Source organism: Procambarus clarkii, chromosome 49, assembly GCF_040958095.1.
Source record: "Procambarus clarkii isolate CNS0578487 chromosome 49, FALCON_Pclarkii_2.0, whole genome shotgun sequence".
Taxonomy (NCBI): domain Eukaryota; kingdom Metazoa; phylum Arthropoda; class Malacostraca; order Decapoda; family Cambaridae; genus Procambarus; species Procambarus clarkii.
In genome coordinates, this window is record NC_091198.1 from 34,363,750 (window position 1) to 34,382,406 (window position 18,657).

The 18,657-nt window shown below is 46.8% G+C and overlaps 1 protein-coding gene across 1 annotated transcript in view; it reads right to left on the reverse strand.

The window, feature by feature from the left end:
* LOC123763246 (Enoyl-CoA hydratase, short chain 1) overlaps positions 1-18,657 on the reverse strand; it is a 193,214-nt gene that overhangs the window by 106,764 nt on the left and 67,793 nt on the right.

An 18,657-nucleotide genomic window follows, 5' to 3' on the forward strand; every position in this document is an offset into this window, starting at 1 on the left:
GGTATCAAAATACTCGTTTCAGTTTGTAGTTCATGCGATTTTCAGAATCAACTGAATCGCTGGAGGTTCAACATTTGAGTCAGAGTCATCTGACAAAACCGTCTCGTCAAATGGCAGTGTGCCAGACATCTCGGGTTCTGATTCAGTTGCTGCTTCAGCTTGAGGTGTTGAAGTGAACAAGGGCCGCCTTACACCAGATGGTCCAGGAGTTTGCATGGCGTCAGCATAGGCAGGACCTGTGTCATCATTTATGTCTGGAGCGTGCCGCAAGTGTTGAGATACTGTTGCTGTTTGAGGCCAATCTTCCGGGTCCCAGCACAATAGGGCCCAATTTGCCACCTCGTGGAACTGTATCAATGTTAGCTTTTTTTGATCAGTTGTGTTGTATTTGTACAAAACAAAGGCATTATGCAAAGCCATTTGCAGGAAATAAAACGTTATCTTTTAGGTCCACTTGTGAGTTTTCCGGGTAAAATGGTAATACCATTTGATCGAAGTGGTCCACACCTTTCATGAACTTATTGTACCATGCAGCCTAGTGGTGAGAAAGAGAGCCTCATGGCGCGCAGTTTGAAACAAACCCAAAGTAAATCGGATTAAAATTGAATTTTATACAAATATTTTAAAAGAGGACATAAATTTATGTCCACCATGCGGAAGCGGTGAGGCGAAACAGGACTCCGGGGGGAGTCCTCATCAGCAGAAAGTGTTAAAACACCAGTTTTAGAAATGATTTATTAATGTGAAACATTCAAAGTCATGGGTCACTGAACTATGACAACACAGATGAAAGTGAGTGAAACCTCACTGTAAAGTGAGGTTTACTGTACAGTATTCCCTTATTTGTCCCCCCTCACTCATCTTGTTTCATCACAGAAAATGTATATAAGAAGATTTCAACACATTAGCTAGCTATTCACGCTTCAGCCTTTAAATTAATTTACAAACATACATGTGCCATAAATCGGTGAACGAAAATCATTGAAACTCGGTCATTCACTTGTGTGGACCAATCTGGCTGGTGTTTGGTTCATATGATTCACTTGTTGCATGGTCCACTTGTGTGATCCAACTTGCCTTATGAAGGAATTATTAATTGTAATCTGTGATGGTATGGGAAAGTATTCCACCACTCTGTGAACTCTGTCCCAACATCGTAAGCTTGTGGTCCACTTGTGTGGTCCACTTGTGTGGTCCACTTGTGTGGTCCACTTGTGTGGTCCGCTTGTGTGGTCCGCTTGTGTGATTGAACTTGTCATATGAAGGAATTAATAATTGTAATCTGTGATAGAATGAGAAAGTTTTCTACCAGTCTGTGAACTCTGTCTCGACATCATAAGCAAATCTGAACATCCCCCGCTTCGGCGAACCATTGTTCGTTGAACCGGGTGAGTAAATCCGGCCTGAAAAGTGTGCAAACTAGCCAGAGATTCGTTGAATCGGGGTACATTGAATCGAGGTTGTACTGTATCATAATAATGTTGCTAAACTAAATATATAACCCAAAAACATATAATTTGATGTAAATCCAATATTTGAGAGAAAGTTATGTTACTGGATATGGATATTTATGTTACTTAAACCCCAGCGTACTGTAGGGTGTACGTATAGACCTAGTCTGCGTTCGTACAGTATGCACCCAGTGCCCTTAGCTTTGTCTGCAATTGACATACAGTATTTAACTGCCGGTTTAAGAATAATCGTGGAATTTACAATTTTTTGACTACAGCTGTATTGATATACAAAATGTCTCAGGAGTTTACCTGTTGTTTTAGATTCAGCTACTCGGAACAAAAGTTCCAAGTAGCGTGGGCTATGGAGAGCCCGTAGTGAACTTACCTGGCACAGGATCGGGGCTGTTTTTTAGGAGTTTACCAATAGTGCCTTATTAATGCCAGAAATGAAGCAATATTTTGCAAGAACTAGTAGCAGAAAATCAACCAGCATGAGCACAGCCGTACCCAGCACGAGAACAGCTGTACCCAGCACGAGCACAGCTGTACCCAGCACGAGAACAGCTGTACCTAGCACGAGAACAGCCATACCCAGCACGAGTTTTAAGTGTGTACATAGTGTTAAAATTAATGTTGCAGTCATTTTAGTGTACAATAGTTTTCATAATCTGTATTGTAGCACTCAACATACAGCAGAACTACTTAATCAACACAGTGCTAACGACATAATACACTACAGTACATATTTAATGAACAGCATTCACAACTCCATGAGACTTCAAGCTGGACATAACTCCAACGATAAAGTAAATAACAAATGTAACAGTATTTTTAGTAGGGTAATAATATATAGGTACAGTATATAATATGATAATGCACTTTTATTGTGTACAAGATAAAAAAATACACCGACACAAACGCCGCCTCTTGCAATGCATCCAACGCTCCAACGCACTGGGGTTGGTTCCATATAGTACGTTGAATGAAGGTTGTACTGTACTGAACTGTACTACACAGTATTGAGAAGATGGGAAACCTCGAGCATGGCCCTTATCCTGCAATTACACTCGGGTAATTATGTGCTCAAAGGATGCAACATCAGCCGAACAAAGGGCATGCATCCAAACCACCTTCAGACAAATAATCTACAAAACCTGGAGACCCAATGGGCCTATATCTTGAGTATACCTTGAGTTGGTTTCAGGGCTTAGTGTCTCCGCGGCCCAGTCCTTGACCAGTCCTCCTCATTGCTGGACTGGTCAACCACACTGTTGGATGTGGCTGCTCACAGCCTGACGTACGAGTCACAGCCTGGTTGTTCAGGTATCCTTTGGAGGTATTTATAGAGTTTTCTCTTGAATACTGCGAGAGGTTGGGCATTTATGCCCCTTATGTGTAGTGGAAGCGTGTTGAATAGTCTCGGGCCTCTGATGTTGACAGTTCTGTCTCGGGGTACTTATTGCAGTCACTATATGGGAAGGAACCCCCCAGTCACTATATGGGAAGGAACCCCCCAATCACTATATGGGAAGGAACCCCCCAGTCACTATATGGGAAGGAACCCCCCCAGTCACTAATGGGAAGGAACCCCCCAGTCACTATATGGGAAGGAACCCCCCCCCCAATCACTATATGGGAAGGAACCCCCCAGTCACTATATGGGAAGGAACCCCCCAGTCACTATATGGGAAGGAACCCCCCCCCCCTCAGTCACTATATGGGAAGGAACCCCCCCTCCCCAGTCACTATATGGGAAGGAACCCCCCCCCCAGTCACTATATGGGAAGGAACCCCCCCCCCAGTCACTATATGGGAAGGAACCCCCCCCAGTCACTATATGGGAAGGAACCCCCCCCCAGTCACTATATGGGAAGGAACCCCCCCCAGTCACTATATGAGAAGGAAACCCTTCCCCCAGTCACAATATGGGAAGGAACCCCTCCCCCCAGTCACACTATGGGAAGGAACACCCCAGTCACAATATGGGAAGGGAACCCCCCAGTCACTATATGGGAAGGAACCCCCCCCCAGTCACTATATGGGAAGGAACCCCCCCCCCCCCCCGTCACTATATGGGAAGGAACCCCCCCCGTCACTATATGGGAAGGAAACCCCCCCCAGTCACTATATGGGAAGGAAACCCCCCCCCAGTCACTATATGGGAAGGAACCCCCCCCAGTCACTATATGGGAAGGAACCCCCCCCAGTCACTATATAGGAAGGAACCTACCCCCCCAGTCACTATATGGGAAGGAACCCCCCCCGTCACTATATGGGAAGGAACCCCCCCCCCAGTCACAATATGGAAAGGAACCCCACCCCCCCAGTCACAATATGGGAAGGAACCCCCAGTCACTATATGGGAAGGAACCCCCAGTCACTAAATGGGAAGGAACCCCCCCAGTCACTATATGGGAAGGAACTTCCCCCCCCAGTCACTATATGGGAAGGAACCCCCCCCCCCAGTCACTATATGGGAAGGAACCCCCCCCAGTCACTATATGGGAAGGAACCCCCCCAGTCACTATATGGGAAGGAACCCCCCCCCAGTCACTATATGGGAAGGAACCCCCCCCCCCAGTCACTATATGGGAAGGAACCCCCCCCCCCAGTCACTATATGGGAAGGACCCCCCCCCAGTCATTATATGGGAAGGAACCCCCCCCCCAGTCACTATAAGGGAAGGAACCCCCCCCCCCAGTCACTATATGGGAAGGAACCCCCCCCAGTCACTATATGGGAAGGAACCCCCCCCAGTCACTATATGGGAAGGAACCCCCCCCAGTCACTATATGGGAAGGAACCCCCCCAGTCACTATATGGGAAGGAACCCCCCCCCCCCGTCACTATATGGGAAGGAACCCCCCCAGTCACAATATGGGAAGGAACCCCCCCAGTCACTATATGGGAAGGAACCCCCCCAGCCACTATATGGGAAGGAACCGCCCCCCCAATCACTATATGGGAAGGAACTCCCCAGTCACAATATGGGAAGGAACCCCCCAATCACTATATGGGAAGGAACCCCTCCAGTCACTATATGGGAAGGAACCCCCCCCCAGTCACTATATAGGAAGGACCCCCCCAGTCACTATATGGGAAGGAACCCCCCAGTCACTATATGGGATGGAACCCCCCAGTCACTATATGGGAAGGAACACCCCCCAGTCACTATATGGGAAGGAACCCCCCCAGTCACTATATGGGAAGGACCCCCCCCAGTCACTATATGGGAAGGACCCCCCCAGTCACTATATGGGAAGGAACCCCCCAGTCACTATATGGTATGGAACCCCCCCCCCAGTCACTATATGGGAAGGAACCCCCCCAGTCACTATATGGGAAGGAAGCCCCCCCCCCAGTCACTATATGGGAAGGAACCCCCCAGTCACAATATGGGAAGGAACCCCCCCAGTCACTATATGGGAAGCAACCCCCCCAGTCACTATATGGGAAGGAACCCCCCCCAGTCACTATATGGGAAGGACCCCCCCCCCCAGTCACTATATAGGAAGGACCCCCTCCAGTCACTGTATGGGAAGGAACCCCCCCAGTCACTATATGGGAAGGAACCCCCCCAGTCACTATATGGGAAGGAACCCCCCAGTCACTATATGGGAAGGAACCCCCACCCCAGTCACTATATGGGAAGGAAACCCCCCAGTCACTATATGGGAAGGAACCCCCCCCCCAGTCACTATATGGGAAGGAACCCCCCCAGTCACTATATGGGAAGGAACCCCCCCAGTCACTATATGGGAAGGAACCCCCCCTCCCAGTCACTATATGGGAAGGAACCCCCCCCCAGTCACTATATGGCAAGGAACCCCCCCAGTCACTATATGCGAAGGAACCACCCCTCCCAGTCACTATATGGGAAGGAACCCCCCCCAGTCACTATATGGAAAGGAACCCCCCCCCCCCCCCGCAGTCACTATATGGGAAGGAATCCCCCCCCCAGTCACTATATGGGAAGGAACCCCCCCCCAGTCACTATATGGGAAGGACCCCCCCCCCCCCAGTCACTATATGGGAAGGAACCCCCCCCCCCAGGCACTATATGGGAAGGAACCCCCCGTCACTATATGGGAAGGAACCCCCCCCCCCGTCACTATATGGGAAGGAACCCCCCCCCAGTCACTATATGGGAAGGAAACCCCCCCCAGTCACTATATGGGAAGGAACCCCCCAGTCACTATATGGGAAGGAACCCCCCCGTCACTATATGGGAAGGAACCCCCCCCCATCACTATATGGGAAGGAACCCCCCCCCAGTCACTATATGGGAAGGAAACCCCCCCCCCGTCACTATATGGGAAGGAACCCCCCAGTCACTATATGGGAAGGAACCCCCCCCCCCCTGTCACAATATGGGAAGGAACCCCCCCAGTCACAATATGGGAAGGAACCCCCCCCCCCCAGTCACTATATGGGAAGGAACCCCTCAGTCACTATATGGGAAGGAACCCCCCCCCCCCCCCCCCGAGTCACTATATGGGAAGGAGCCCCCCAGTCACTATATGGGAAGGAAACCCCCCCAGTCACAATATGGGAAGGAACCCCCCCAGTCACAATATGGGAAGGAACCCCCCCAGTCACAATATGGGAAGGAACCCCCCCCCAGTCACAATATGGGAAGGAACCCCCCCCAGTCACAATATGGGAAGGAACCCCCCCCAGTCACAATATGGGAAGGAACCCCCCCAGTCACAATATGGGAAGGAACCCCCCAGTCACAATATGGGAAGGAACCCCCCCCCCCAGTCACAATATGGGAAGGAACCCCCCAGTCACTATATGGGAAGGAACCCCCCAGTCACTATATGGGAAGGAACCCCCCAGTCACTATATGGGAAGGAACCCCCCCAGTCACTATATGGGAAGGAACCCCCCCCATCACTATATGGGAAGGAACCCCCCGTCACTATATGGGAAGGAACCCCCCCAGTCACTATATGGGAAGGAACCCCCCAGTCACTATATGGGAAGGAACCCCCCCAGTCACTATATGGGAAGGAACCCCCCCAGTCCCTATATGGGATGGAACCCCCCCAGTCACTATATGGGATGGAACCCCCCCCAGTCACTATATGGGATGGAACCCCCCCAGTCACTATATGGGATGGAACCCTCCCAGTCACTATATGGGAAGGAACCCCCCCCCCCCAGTCACTATATGGGAAGGACCCCCTGCCGGATTATCACGTTTTCCGGATTAACATATTTTTTTTACCGCAGTCCAAAAGGGAACATTTCCAGCAATTTTTATACCATAATCATGATTTGAACTGACACACACTAATCAGTGTGTGGGGCTGGGTGGGTGGTTAGCTGCCTGGCTGGTAGGTGGGCAGGGAAAGTGGGTGGGCAGGCAGGTGGGTGAGTGGGCAGGCAGGTATGGGTGGGTTCAGCCAGGTAGGTTTTGGATGGGTGGATGGTGGGCAGATGGGTTTGGTGGGTGAAAAAGTAGGTGGGTGAACAGGTTTGAGCAAGCAAATGGGTGGGTGGGTAAGCAGGCAGGTGGGTGAACAGGTGGGTGGGTTTGGCATGCAGGCAGGCGAGTGAACAGGTGGGTGGGTGAACAGGGTTTTATACTAACCTAACCTTCAAATTATGTGAATATTTTGTTTAAATTTCTGATAAAGAAACAAATCTAGGGGTGGTTCTAGAAAGAAAACTTCAGGTATCACCTGAGGACTACATAAAGAGCATCATGTGAGGGGCCTATGCTACACTTTCCAATTTCAGAATTGCTCTTAACCCTTAAAGTGCGCATCACGTCATATGACGTGTAGACGTTGTACCAGTCAACTGTGCTTCACATTATATGACGTATATGGGTACCGCGCACGATTTGAATGTCCCGCGGTGTAGCTGGGGTTCCCATACGCTGCCCAGGGGCTATAGTAAACAGCTGCCATTTTGAAAAAAATTCCCACTCACAAACCAAAGGCGTGGGAGGCCTCAGTTTAGCGAGAGTCACCATGGCGAGCGCACGGTCAAACGCCTCTCGGGCACGCACCACTCAATCCTTCACCCTAGAGCAAATAGCCCACAAATTATTCTCTGAAGGTGAAGAAAGTGTGTTTGATGATTCAGACAACGATGAGGATTATACACAGTTGTCGGGTGATAGTAGCAGCAGCAGTGAGAGTGACAATGCTCGCCATGCCATGGCGAGGCCTCTACGCTCACCCATGCCTCCTCAGCCAGTTTCTACCCCAATTCTACCACGACCTCACAGTTCCTGTGGATATTTTCTGTTTGAGGGTGACGAGTCAGAGGGAGGTGACTCCTTTTCTGGGTTTAGTGACTCGGATCATAGTTTTATTGAGCCTGTGGCTGGTACCAATGGTGTAACTGGGCGAGAAATTGTCGCGTCAGCAGCATCTCGCCCAGCCAAGCGCCACCGCATGGCACCACATGAGGGACCAAGACCCTCGTGTTCACGTGCATCCACCTCACGTGCACCCACCTCATGTGCACCCACCTCACGTGCACGTAGCCGCCGTGCTTCTCGCAGACGGTATTCAGCTCCTGGTCGCCGGTATGCATCGCTTCCTCGCCGTCTTTCCTCTGCATCTCGCAGGACGCCTGGTGTACTTGAGTGGAATGATGGTGGCGATTTTATTCCTAATATTCCTCACTTTGACGATAAAGATGTAGGGATTACAAACCTTTTCCCTAATCAAGGTGAGGACATGGCTGAGATGGAATATTTCACAGCATTCCATGATGAACCACTCATGGGGTGGTTCATTGTACACCAAACGGACCTGCATGCAACAGGTACTCTGAGAGAGAACTCTATCAACATCAGAGGCCCGAGACTGTTCAATACGCTTCCACTACACATAAGGGGCATAACTGGCCGACCCCTCACAGTGTTCAAGAGAGAACTGGATAAGCACCTCCAAAGGATACCTGATCAACCAGGCTGTGACTCATACGTCAGGCTGCGAACAGCCGCGTCTAACAGCCTGGTTGATCAGTCCAGCAACCAGGAGGCCTGGTCGACGACCGGGCTGCGGGGACACTAAGCCCCGGAAGCACCTCAAGGTATGCTGCTTACCTGATTGAGAGGGAAATCACAGAATCTTCACAACTGCAGCGTTGGAAAAATACCACAGTTGCGGAAATGTATGTGTTTTTGGCACTCTGTTTGTTGATGAAGCACTGTCACAAACATGCAATAAGTGACTATTGGAGCAAGAACCATACAATACCAACACCTTAATTCGGGAAATATATGTCACGAGACAGGTTTCAGATACTCCTCAGGTGTCTACATTTTGGAAGTGTTCAGGACCGAACAGATGATGATAGACTGTGGCGAGTGAGGCACTACATGAACGATGTTATTGGAAAATTCAGATTTTTACGTACCAGCACAGAACCTGGTGATTGATGAATCTCTCGTACCTTTCAAGGGACGTGTTCCATTCAAACAGTACATTCCCTCAAAACGAAACCGATTTGGCCTGAATTTTTTTGTTCTTTGTGATTGTGAGACAGGATACGTGTTACACATGATTCTGTACTCGGCTAGTGATGTAGACATTCCCGGTAACGACGAACATGGATTCTCGGGGAGTGTAGTGAAGACCATCATGGCTCCGTGGATGAACAAGGGACACATTTTATACACGGATAATTACTATACAAGTCCCTTGCTAGCTCGGTTCTTGCTAGAAAATAGAACCGGATTGGTTGGTACAGTAAAGCCACAACGAAGGGAAATGCCTGTGTTTGACAACGACAAGGCAGTTGGCGAGTGTCAGAGAAGGAAAAGTGATAACATTCTGTCAGTTCGGTGGAAAGACAAAAGAGAGGTGAACTTGTTGACAACAATTCATGATGGAACAATGGTGAGCAGTGGTAAAGTGAACCATAAAACAAACGCACCACTATATAAGCCAGACTGTGTTTTAGACTATAACATCAACATGCAGTTGATTGATAAATCAGACATGATGATTGGCACTGCAGAGTGTGTGCGGAAGACATGTAGGTGGACGAAAAAGTGTTCTTCCATCTTGTGGACATGAGCATGCTGAACTGTTTCAACATGTACCTTGTGAGAACTGGACATAAGCCCACTTTCCGTGACTTTGTATTTGATGCTGCAATTAGGAAAGTTTGCAAAAGATGTCCCAGGGATTCAGCGGCCCATCATAAACCCACTGTTGCAGCATGCTGGTACTCCACGCCTCGCTCACACTGAAGGCTTCCTAGCACACAGACTCAAGTATTTGCCACCAGCTGGGAAGCATGCAATAGCCCAACGTGATTGCTTGGTGTGTAAAACAACGACACGTAGCGACCAGAAACGGAAGCTTGTGCAAACATGGTGTGAAACGTGTGGTATCCCATTATGTGCTGTCGACTGCTTCAATGACTACCACAGTCTAGAAAACTAAGTGTGCTTCAAAGTGTGTATAGCATGTGCGAGTGTGTAAATATGTAAACATATAAGCAGATAGCGTGTGCGTGTGTGTAAATATATAAAAATATAAGCAGAACATACAATATAATAGACTGTAATGACATATTATATTGCCGTAATTGAAAATATATGCGTGCGCCTGTGTATACTCAAATATGCAACAATTATTGATACAAAATATGTTCAAACATTATTTGAAACACAATTAGTGAAAAGCATTGGATAAAATGCGCCTAGACATTGTAAATAAATAGCGCGAAAATATATTTGTGGCAACTCTGGCTGTTTGAGGACCGCGCGCAACGCCTCTGGGGCGTGTACTGCATGAGCTAACATGCAGATTGTGACGTCATCACTGAGCTTTCCGGCTCTATTGCAACAAAAATAAGTACAATAGAATTTTTTTTTATTTTTCCCGTGATCAGTGAACACAACTTAACAGATTAGAACCAAACAAAATTTTGTTTTTTCAAAATAGCATGCGCCTGTGGGGATGACAGGATATTAGACCCCGAGCATGTTAAGGGTTAAATGCATGGATGGTGAAATACTAAAGAAATTGTTCACAACCTTTGTTAGACCAAAGCTGGAATATGCAGCGGTTGTTTGATGCCCATACAGGTATCTTAACACTTTCGCGCTTTAGATTAGAGATAACTCGTCGCCGTTTTTTCTTACGATTCCGCATAACAGCCTACTTTTCTCGTCCATCGAAAAAATATTTCTATAAATTCCATTTTTTAACCGAAATGGATGGGGATACTCTCAGATTATATACGTTTTATTTGCGAATTTTTTGGTACCAGAATGAATATTATATCACATAAAACTTCTATGAGTAAAAAAAAAAATACACAAAGTATGTTTGGGGGTGTGGCGAGCGTGTGGCAGTGGGTTCCCTTTAGCCGTTGATATATCCAACACGTGGGAAATATTTGTATGTGTTATGTATATGTCTGTGTAGGGAATTTTACTGCGATCACTGTCATACAAATTATAAAATGTTTCAACAAGTATAAACATGACAAACATCAAACGAACGAAAACAATGCGTTCGTTTCTGCCGCGAACGCATACTGATCGACGTGGTTCTATATTTGGCGCTTCTCTTACACATGCTTTGTACAAATGTTATACATTTCATCTTATAGAAAATTTTATTGCGAACACATTGGTATAAAAAAGAAATACGTACATAGAAAAGTAGGGTCAGGAAACGCATAAACTTTCCAAGCATGATTTCCCCCGTGTTTTCGCCAGTGCGCTCGCGGCTAACTACTCTCCACTTCACACACTCTTGCGGGTGGGCAATTACCTATATTAAACATTCATATGCATATGTCCGTGTAGAGAATTTTATTGCGATTCCAATGATACCAAAATTAGCGATGTAGGACAACTGTAGGCTTCGCAACCATTAAGAGAGTGGAAACATTTTGTTGCTGTTTGGCGCTCTCGGCGAGTGATCTGCATAGTTTTTTATTTGGTGTTGATACTCCTTATGCTTGGGCGGCATTTTATAGGTATGCTCTTATAGACAATTTCATTGCGAACACAGTGATACCAAATTTAAATACGTGCGCCTTCAATTATTGTCAGGACAGTCAAAAGAGTGTACACTTTTCGGTCTTACCGCGTAGGCGCGTGAAGTGCCGAAAGCATCTGGGGTATTGTTTTTTTTTGAGCGCCGAGAGCACGAAAGTGTTAATAAGACCTACATCAACTTCACCTGGAAAAGGTGCAAAGATATGCAACTAAATGGCTCCCGAAACTGAAGGTCAAGAGCTACGAGGAGAGGTTAGAGGCATTAAATATGCCAAAACTAAAATATAGCAGAAAAAAGAGGTGATATGATCACTACGTACAAAATAGTACAGTAATGGGAATCGATAAAATTGATAGGGAAGAATTCCCGAGACCTGGAACTTCAAGAACAAGATTTAAACTAACTAAACAAAGCTGCCGAAGAAATACGGAAAATTTATTTTCGCAAACAGAATGGCAGACGGTTGGAACAAGTTAGGCGAGAAGGTGGTGGAGGCCAAAATCGTCAGTAGTTTCAAAGCATTATACAACAAAAGAGTACTGGAAAGATGGGATACTATGAGCATAGCTCTCATCCTGTAACTACACTTATGTAATTAAGAGTATCCACTCAATTTAACGGCCTACATGGGGCTGTACCCTGGTCGTTATTTCTGGGGCTTCGGTATTTCCGAAGTTAAGATGTCGGTAATTTTTCGTGTATCATTTAGGTAGGATATATTTTATAATGTATAACTAAAATTAAATAAAGTTCATTGTGTAATTGCATTCCAAGTTAGTTCCTGTGTTAGTGCCCATTCTATTACAGGTTACAATTAATAATTCCTTCACATGACAAATTGGATCACACAAGTGGACAAGTGGACCATACAACAAGTGAACCATATTAACCAGACACCTCCCTCCCTCACCGTCACTCTTCCCTTACCCCCACCACCACCCTCCCTCCCTCACTGCCTCTCCCCCTCAATGCCTCACTCCATTACTGCCTCCCATCCCTCCTTCAATGCCTCCCTCCATCACTGCCTCTCTCCCTTAATGCCTCCCTCCATCACACTCTCTCTCTCCCCCTCCCTCAATGCCTCCCTCCACCATTTTCTCTCCCCCTCAATGCCTCCTTCCATCACTGCCTCCTTCCATCACTGCCTCCCCCCCCCTCAATGCTCCCTCCATCACTGCCTCCCATCCCTCCCTCCCTCAATGCCTGCCTCCATCACTGCCTCTCCCCCTCAATGCTCCCTCCATCACTGCTTCCCATCCCTCCCTCCATCACTGCCTTCCTCATAACACGAGAACAGCGGGCTATAGAGGAGGGAGCTGCTAACGGGGTCGAGGGAGCTACTAACGGGGTCGAGGCTAAGCGTAGTGTAGCTGGACATATCTGTCAGCGCCTGCTCGCAGATGCCAACTGTGCATAATTCATAAATAAAACTATATTTGTTTAATTAATAAATAGGAAACTATAAAACATGTTAATGATTAATAATGTATAGTAATATACAAAAATTAACATATTATGGCATAAATATTTTGCAACTAAGATTAAAAATTTTAATACAGTATGGGTGAGAGGTTTGGCAACCATCACGTAGTCAGCAAACCTTCCCTCCTCCGCCTCCCTTCCTCACCACCACCACCCCCAACACTCTCCCTGCCTCCCTCACCACCACTCCCAACACTCTTGCTGCCTCCCACACCATCACCCCCAACACACTCCCTGCCTCACTCACCACCATCACCAATGCTCTCCCTGCCTCTCCTCCTCAATGCCTCCCTCCATCAATCACTGCCTCCCATCCCTCCCTCTATGCCTTGGAGGTCGGTGGCCTGTTGCCATGTGAGGGCCCACCGATGCCAAAACAAACCCAATACCGAGCTTTGGTAATATCGACCACCAGACCGGTATGAGACTCCATTTACCGGTCTCTCAAACTGGTCGTTGTTACTGGCAGATCGGTATAAAAGAGACCATTAACCCTCAAACCGCTAGGGGCCCAAATGGAATTCACACCCACAGGCGCAACAAAAAAAAAAAATTCCAAAAAATTCTTTCGTCTTATAGAAGTGTTCATTTTTGTTCCCTGATCACGGAAAAAATAACAAAAAAATCGTAGGTGGCATATTTTAGCCACACTAGGGCAGGGAAGTGTGGCAAAAAAGGGGCGCTGGCAGAGCCTTCGCCAGACGAGGTCTACTCCGCCCGAGCTGTCAGACGGCAGTTGCCACAAATATATTATTACCTAATTATTTCAATGTCTCTGATTGATTTTTTCTTAGTTTTTTTGCAGTAATATTATTCCATACAGTGAATTGTGGTATATTTATATTATAAAATGTGTGAACCATCGCTGTACTCAAAATTATGGTGTGCATATTAGTGATTCAATTATTATGTTCATAAAACAATAAACAAATAGTTTTGCTGTTGTTACACTATATACACAGGTTATATATAACTATTTGCATGTTTTGTACACCATAACGAACTACTAAGTTGGTCTTGTGAGTCAAAAAGCAACGAGGAGTGACCGCCAAACACCAGCGAGCCACTCATTGCCACTCCCTCCCTCAACACCACCTCACTCGCCCTCATTCACCTCCTACAATACTCTTTCTGTATTTATTCACTATACACAGACGTTATATATACGCATTTACATGTTTTGTTCACCATAACTGTACATCTAAGCTTGTATGGTGAGTAAAGGCCACAAAGACGTAGCTACTCACAGTCAGCTGATCGGCGGCCGCCCTCAAGGCCAGACGCACTAATATTTGTCCTTCAACAATACTGTTTGTGGTGTTATTACGCTATATACACATATTATATATAAGTATCTACCTGTTTTATTCACCATACCTGAACAAATAAGCTGGTATGGTGCCCAAAGACTATTGTGGTCACCAGTAAACAACATGATAAGTCGTGCAGACGACGCCACCGCCCTCACCAAAATGGCGGCTCCCAACCTACTCCTCTTGCTGTTTATACCCTATATAAACACGTTATATATAAGTATCTACATTTGTGTTCACCATATCGAACCACTAAGCTGGTATGGCGAGTGCAGTCAATAAATGGTGGCCACACAGTCAGAAGACGACGCCACAACCCTCCCTCGCACAGCCTTACGCCTCCCTCCATGGAGCACAGCGCTAAATATCACCACAATCCTGCTATTATCAGAATCCTGGTCAGTTTTATCACAGTCAGGGGGCTTCAGTAATACTATCACTGCTAAATAATAGCAGTATCATATATATTATGGTATTTGTAGGCGATGCTGTGGTCACAAGCTGAACAGCGGTGCTGTGAGCTCGTGCTGCGTGTTTACTAGTTGTGTTTTTACGGGGGTTGAGCTTTGCTCTTTCGGTCCGCCTCTCAACTGTTTACTAACTATTTTTTTTTTTTTTTTTTTTCTACACCACACACACACACCCCAGGAAGCAGCCCGTGACAGCTGACTAACTCCCAGGTACCTATTTACTGCTAGGTAACAGGGGCATTCAGGGTGAAAGAAACTTTGCCCATTTGTTTCTGCCTCGTGCGGGAATCGAACCCGCGCCACAGAATTACGAATCCTGCGCGCTATCCACCAGGCTACGAGGCCCCGCTTGCGTGCGCCAGCCTTGGTGGCCTGCTCAGTACTGACGCTCTCACACCCAAGAATGTTGGCCTGGATTTTTTTTCTAGGTGGCATCTGGCAACTATCGGTCGTGGCTGTACTATAGCTGCCCCTATCCCAGGCGGGGAGTTTAAATTATAGCGCTAGACACGAAATCATATATAAATGATGTGTGCGGTTTCGGTTTTGTCACTGATATCATTTATATATATGCGCGGTTTGAGGGTTAAATTGAGTGGATACAACAAGCCCTGATGTTGATCTAGCACCAGAATGACCCAGTCGGTTCAATTTGAAAACTTTCCCACTCTGCTGGTGCAAACTGCCAGGTTGCCCTAAATGTGCTGGATCTTAACCAGAGGTTAAGCACCTCCAAAGGATACCTGATCAACCAGGCTGTGACTCATACGTCAGGCTGCGAGCAGCCGCGTCCAACAGCCTGGTTGATCAGTCCGGCAACCAGGAGGCCTGGTCGATGACCGGGCCGCGGGGACGCTAAGCCCCGGAAACACCTCAAGGTAACCTCAAGGTAAGGTAAGGGAGGTTAGTGGGCTCTTGATTTATGGAACAACTAAGTGGTATGGCCACAAAATAAAAAGGAGAACCTTGCTGTAAAGCACTAACAAGCATGATTGACCAGACCACTGTTACGAACCCGAATCCATCGTCGGAGCATGGAGCAGCGACGTCAATGCCATCTGTGAGTCCGCTCCCGAAACCCCCACAAATTGGACGACGCCATCTAGTGGTGACAGGATTATACCAGCAAGAGGCACTAGATTCCTGTCCTAGTCAGCTCGAGAGGTAGCTGGTGCTAACCTCTGGTGAGGTGGCGCCTAGAAAATCAGCACCATCTATTATAGGAGGAGTTGTATGTCTATGTCAGAGTACATAAGTGATGTTTCCTAGTGTCCCATGTACTGACCAGTGTACTGATGACGTGTCTGTATCATCAGAGTCGACGTAAGGCTGCTGTGGTACGAGGACAGTCAGTCTACCCAGGGCAGCCAATGTGTCTCTACTTCATTCTGCTTTACGGAAACAGTGAGCCGCCGCCGGAGAAGAACTGTGAAGTGTTCTATTGTCTGCCTGTGCAAACCAGTGACGGAATTCGGCATACCCGGGACTGGCTAACGGAAGAGACGACTGACAGTTAAGGTGCTACTGAGGAGTGTAACCAGCGAGTTGCAAGAAGCTCCTGCCAGGGGTACCCTTGTATTTTGTACGTGAAGAGGCCCAGCAGCGCGAGGCTGATGTTCTCTGCCAGCTCCAGGCTGGAGTCATTGTGGGTGTGCATGGAGAGCACCTAGTGAGACTATGTTTTGGCTGGCCCGTGGCCAGGGTAGACTTGTTGGCGTTTTCCAGTACTGGTTGAGGACGGTACTGTGTCGAGGAAACACGGAAGCTGACAAGACTGCATCGATTGAGCATCGAATAGCGCTTAGTGTCCTATGAGAGAGACACTTGTGTACATATTAAGTCTAGTAATACTTCTTTAAGGATTATATATGAGGTGATGGGAAAGTGATTATATATGAATATATTGATAATTAATGAAGTGTAGTATTCAATGCACCTCCCCTAGTGTGTTTTACTTGCATTACCGAGCTCACTCCTTGAAAGCCACTACTAACTTGGGGTTGGATACCAGAACTTTAGTACCACCAGAAAAGAACCCGGTTGCGACCCATTGTGGCCGTAACAACCCAACCCGTCCTCTTAAAAAGAACGTCACTTTTGGCTGGTATGCGCGATATGGCTAAATTTGGACGTAATTTGAAATGAAATCGACTCACAAAAGTGACATTGTGTTCCGTTTTCTATTTGAGTCGTCCGCCTTACGCGCAGAGGTTATAAGAGGACACTTTAAATTCACGTTTTTCATAACGTTTTGAAACTTTATGAGAATTTCCTGCCCACCTAACCTATCAGAGGACCCTTAACTTACTGTTGTTGAAAAAACAAATCCCAAATTTATTTTAATTTTTTTTTCATTTTCAAATTACGTCCAAATTCGGCCATACGGGCAAACGGCCAAAAGCGACGTTCTTTTTAAGAGGACAGGTTGAACAACCACCAACCAGGATGTTTAGTTAGAGACTGGGCCGAGGGGATGTTGATCCTGAAACTAACACAAAGTAAACACAGGTTAACCCTTAAAGTGCGCACCACGTCATATAACGTGTTGGAAGTTGTTCCAGTGAACTGCTCATCACGTCATATGACGTGTTGGAGTACTACGCAAGATTTAAACAGCCCGCGGACACGGGGTTCACCACACACCACAAACTGGAAAAGGTGCAAAGACATGCTACTAAGTGGCTCCCAGAACTGAAGGGCAAGAGCTACGAGGAGAGGTTAGAAGCATTAAATATGCCAAAACTAGAAGACAGAAGAAAAAGAGGTGATATGATCACTACATACAAAATAGTAACAGGAATTGATAAAATCGACAGGGAAGACTTCCTGAGACCTGGAATTTCAAGAACAAGAGGTCATAGATTTAAACTAGCTAAACACAGATGCCGAAGAAATATAAGATAATTCACCTTCGCAAATAGAGTGGTAGACGGTTGGAACAAGTTAAGTGAGAAGGTGGTGGAGGCCAAGACCGTCAGTAGTTTCAAAGCGTTATATGACAAAGAGTGCTGGGAAGACGGGACACCACGAGCGTAGCTCTCATCCTGTAACTACACTTAGGTAATTACACTTAGGTAATTACCTTCATCAGGGCTCTTGTAAACAGACGCCATTTTTTTTTAAAATCGTGGGCCAAACTCCCAGGTGTTAGGGGCCTCAGTATTGAGTGAGCTACCAAGCCTGACGCACGCAGCATGAGCTAACAGCACTGCTGTTCAGCTTGTGACCACAGCATCGCCTAAAAATGCCATAATATACTTGTTCATGCTATTATGTAGCAATGATATTATTACAGAAGACCCCTGACTGTGATAAAACTGAGCAGGGTTCTGATAATAGCAGGATTATGGTGATATTTAGCGCTGTGCGCCATGGAGGGAGGAGTAATGCTGTGGGAGGGAGGGTGGTGGCATTGTCTTTTGATTGTGTGTGGCCACCTGTTATTGACTGCACTCACCATACCAGCTTAGTGGTTCGCTATGGTGAACACAAATGTAGATACTTATATATAACGTGTGTATAGAGGGTATAAACAGCAAGAGGAGAAGGCTGGGAGCCACCATTTTGGTGAGGGCGGTGGCGTCGTCTGCACGACGCCACCGTGCAGACGGTGTTGTTTACTGGTTATCACGATGGTCTTTGGGCACCATACCAGTTTACTTGTACAAGTATGGTGAATAAAACAGGTAGATATTTATATAAAATGTGTATATATAGCGTAATAACACCACAAACAGTATTGTTGGAGGAGAAATATTAGTGCGTCTGGCCTGGAGGGCAGCAGCCATCAGCTGACTGTGTGAGGTCCTACGTCTTTGTGCCTTTACTCACCATACAAGCTTAGATGTACAGTTATGGTGAACAAAACATGTAAATACTTACAGTATATATAACGTCTGTATATAAAAACAAAAATAGTATGGTGGGTGGAGATTGGTGGCAAGTC